This window comes from Primulina huaijiensis, unplaced genomic scaffold (assembly GCF_012295235.1).
Source record: "Primulina huaijiensis isolate GDHJ02 unplaced genomic scaffold, ASM1229523v2 scaffold208280, whole genome shotgun sequence".
Taxonomy (NCBI): domain Eukaryota; kingdom Viridiplantae; phylum Streptophyta; class Magnoliopsida; order Lamiales; family Gesneriaceae; genus Primulina; species Primulina huaijiensis.
The window spans coordinates 1-4,566 of NW_027355210.1; the positions used below are offsets into that span (position 1 = coordinate 1).

General features: G+C 34.6%; 1 pseudogene; it reads right to left on the reverse strand.

Moving 5' to 3' along the window:
- Positions 1-426: 426 nt before the first annotated feature.
- On the reverse strand, positions 427-1,702 carry LOC140966930 (transcription factor TCP11-like; annotated as a pseudogene).
- Positions 1,703-4,566: the final 2,864 nt, after the last annotated feature.

A 4,566-nucleotide genomic window follows, 5' to 3' on the forward strand; every position in this document is an offset into this window, starting at 1 on the left:
AACTGTGTTGAACAAGTTTCTATTATAACAAGTTAGCTCAATTGTGGAACTGTGGAGTCATCATTCAACTCTATATATATTAGAAGGAAAAAAATACACACACGCACGCACTAAACCTGTAGGAGTTCAAAGGCTTGCGTCATCATTGGGTCAATGGAAAATGGTCCCAACTGCCAAATCCTAATTTCGTACGACCTAGTAATATTGAGGTCCACTCAACATGGATTAAAAAAAGACATCGAAACCAAATATAACAAAAATTTGAAAACTCAAATTAGTTTCATTCGAATTCGAGTTCCATTCAAGATTCGAAATTCGATAAGCTGAAGTACGAATCAAATATTTTTATAATCAGTTCGAAAAGTTACACCAATAAGAGATGGATACAACATCCTCGTACTTCTACCTCACCCCCATCTCCTTAACCCAAACCGAGTAACTCCTACAACTCTCACATTCAGCGGTGGGGGCTAATCTTTTTCTAATTTCGATTTGAGTCCCAACTGGTGGACCCAAAGGACCAAAATTAAAAACATTAATGTCAAATAAACTATCCCTAATACCATAAAATTCTCATGATTCGCGCACCTCCAAGAATTCCAACCATCATTTTTACAGTATATCATCTTAGACTTGTATACCCCAAGAATTTCAGATGCGTTGATCACGCTAACCTATTAGTACAGTGTAAGATGTAAGACCAAATATAAAAAATTTTCCTTAAAAAGGAGTAAACCAACAAATGATGGCGAGATAAAATAAATGGTAGTAAAAGAAGTCTTTATTTTGAAACTAGGAGCCTTTTTATAATCCATTATGGTGTGTGTCTATCATAGTCAGCAGGAAGGGGGAGAATAAATTCCCACCCAGTTCACTTAAGGCCCCCACCAAAACCTCTAAATCTCTAGAGTAAATTATTAACGATACTTAGTAGATTATTGATTGCTGCCACTAGTTTCTTGACCGTGCACCTCCTCTTCAACCGCCGTCGGCTGCAGCAACAGCGCCGTGAAGGGCATATGTCGATATCCATTAGGGGAAAACTCCAGTGTCATCGGCGGAACTGGCTGGCAGAGGTCCAGCCTGCAGCTCGGCTGCGGCGAAGACACGGAGAAGATGCAATTTCCGGCTGAGGCGGCCACGGCATGCGTCATCGTGGTCATCGGCGCAGGAGCGAAGGCTGTGGATCGTGAAGGAGGGAGTGTGCCGGAGGTGGTGGAAACAGCCTCCGCGGGGACGGTCCCCGTACCAGTGGCGGCTATTATAGAAGGCTCAGCATGACGTAGCAGCCACTCGATCGTCTCCCCGTCGGAGCGGTGACCGAGCTCCCGCGTGAGCTGGAAAACTCTGGCGGCGCAGAGAGCCGGCATTCTCACCCGCCTACCACGTCCGTTAACCTTGGTGTGTCGATCTTTGCTTGAAGAAGCACCTGTAGAAACCCTTTTAGTGAGAGCACCAATCTTTGACTTTGAATCCATGGAGGAAGCGGTAGTCGGAGCAGGTAGTAGGTGCACGGCGGTGGTTGGCAGGGACCGATGGGGAGATTTGGCGGAGGACCATATGTGACGAAGCCATGGTCTCTTTTTGTGTGTGTAGGGTTTATTCGATTCTACGTATCTTGAGTAATTAATGGGCCCACGTAGCGAAAATGAAGGGGGTTTTAGTTCTTCCTTTTGTTGTGTTTGGGCCCATGAAGAGCGTGCTATGTTATGGGCCACAAAAGGCCCATAAGACGTACTTTCTAATTTTTATTCCCTGGACTCATATTTCTAGAATTTGATACCGAGCTATTGTCTGTAAAATACAGTAAAATAAAAGATAGAACCCAAAACAAAACTGATTAGTATTTGGATCGGCCGAAATTGGGCTCCTTTGTGGTTCTTTCCTTTTCTCCTGGGAGTTTTAGATAATGTTTTACCTTAAGCCCATTAATTGGCCCACCACTTTTGGATTGGAGTTTGTCCCCAATAAATTGTGGGTTCTATAAGAGTGCAAAAAAATGACACCCAACTCGTGATTTGAAAAGAGCCTAAATGACCGAAATTAATATTAACGTCATTATTAAATTATCATCATTTTATTTTTTATTATTAATACAGGTATATATTATTTTATTATTGTTTATATAAATATTATTTATTAGTATATAATGTTTATTTATATTAATTATTATAAAAATAAAATACTTAAAAATAATAATCATGATATATATTGTTTCTTATTATCAATTATTGTGCGGAAATCGTAACTGAAATTGTGCGGAACTGGAATCGAAATCATACAGTCATCATTAGTTTTAAGGTTTGAAGTATACATTAATTATAACGTAAAATTATTTAATTTGTATCAGTTATACTTAGAACCTATTTCTTTATCGTAGAAAAATAAAATGATTATATTCATAGTATCTTATAGTATAATTATTGAATAATAAATTATCTTATAAGATGCAGTAATATTTCTTTAGTTTTAAAATAAAGATAAAACAAATTTTGGTTCAGAGCATTTAAAATCATAAATAAAAAAAAAACAAAACAAAAACAAAATATGTCAATTCATAGGATTCAATTCAATTCAATTCAATTCCACAATCCACTAGAATTGATACATTTGACCTCCTATTTAGTTGTGAATTATAACTATATCTGTTCATGATTTTTCAAGTTTACTCGAATAATATGGTTTGTAGACTACTACAAGTATGAATAGATAAACGTACAAATTTTATCATCATTTTTTTTAAAAAAAAAAAAATCATCGGTTAATTACATTGATTAATATGTGAATTCAGCTTGGGTTTATGTATTCAACTAGTTTCATTATATTAGATTAATTATGATCCATGAATAATGTATGTAGAATCACCTTATTTATATATTAATTAATGGACCCACCCATTTATTATAAGTGTACTCTGATAGAAAAGAATTGGAATTATCGAAACCACAGGAGCCCATGAATAGTTCGAGTCTGTGAAATAATAATTGCAAAAGCAATAAGTGAATTTTGACTATATTTTTTTATTTTGAAATGGTTAGGCCAACAGTATATGTAACATAATCCTAATGATATTAGGTGAAATTAATGAATTAATTATTTAAGAAAATAATCTTAAAAAAATCACCTCAATAAAAAAATGAAAAACCTCATGTATCATTCTATTTATTTTAAGCTAAGATCAGTTTTAGGGTACTACAACTTAGTAGGAGCTATGCATGAGACAAGTAGAAGCAACTGTTTCCTTATGATATATTGATCAAGATCACTTTACTAAATTACATAATTCTTTCATCAACCAAGATATAAATTTCACATTCTACATACATATAACATTTATATGGAACACGAATGGACGAATACGCTGGACGGTTTAGAGACTTACACAAGATTGATCGTTTTCAAAACTTTTGTTTAGTAAAAATTAAAAGATATGTATGAATTCATTTACTCCCTACATATTTTGTGATAGTAAGTAGTACACACTTCTTCTTCTGGGGAAAAACTTAGTCCAGTCTCCCAACTCCTGTTTGCAAGATTTGTACTCAATGCAACAACTGACATTAAATACATTATATATATATATAATGTATGTATATATTTATATATCATGCGCTAGCTGTTACTAATTTTTATTTTTACCGGTAAAAGGTAGGCCACATTTTCCCCTATCATGATTATTAGTTCACAGCATCATCACTTTCAATTATATATAGCTCATCTATTGCGATGTAGCTGTGTAAGATTTCCTAATTCAATTCAAGAAACCATTATGCAAAGAAACCCTTCATGAAACTGGTGCAGATCGTAAAAATCTTCAAATTTGAAATCCCAAATCTATTTATTTTGAGTCTGTGTTGCTGGAAACCAAAGCCCTTTCAATTATTCCAATATAAACATTCAATTATCTTACTCCAACGTCCTCTAGGTCCAGCACGCACTTGAAAATAATACAAGATTATCATATTAGAAAAGATTGACTTCATGGAAGGGAGAGAGAAGGGTACGGAATATTCAGGGAGTATCGCGACTTGTAGATCATCTTTGACGGAGAAATGCGGCCAATTTGCGAAGAAGCAGAGGGCGAAATTCTACATTTTCCGACGTTGCATAGCGATGCTCGTCTGTTGGCGTGAGAGGAATGAGCATTGAAGATCGAGGAGGAGCTAGCTAGGCAGCATTGTACGTTAATTTTTTTTTTTTTTTTTATTGAAGATTGATGTGTTCAACATAGAGTAAGTACGCACGTATTTTGATCCATACAAATGCAATAATTTTTATTATATATTATCCTTTAGTTGAGTTAATTGAGTTTCAAGAATCATATGAAGACGAGTATTAATTCTGGGAATTTTATGTTTTTTTGAAAGAAAAGCATATATAATGAGGTTAGGAAAAAAAAATTAGGTTGTGTTTGGATTGTATGTTAATTAATCAAGAATATAAATTTCAAATCCATGATTTTTAAATAATATAAAAAAATTGGAAGAAATTCAATTAGGTGTACTCGTTATCACTTCAAAATCTTTTTATTAGTAATTACGGATAGATTTCAAATTATCCAATACA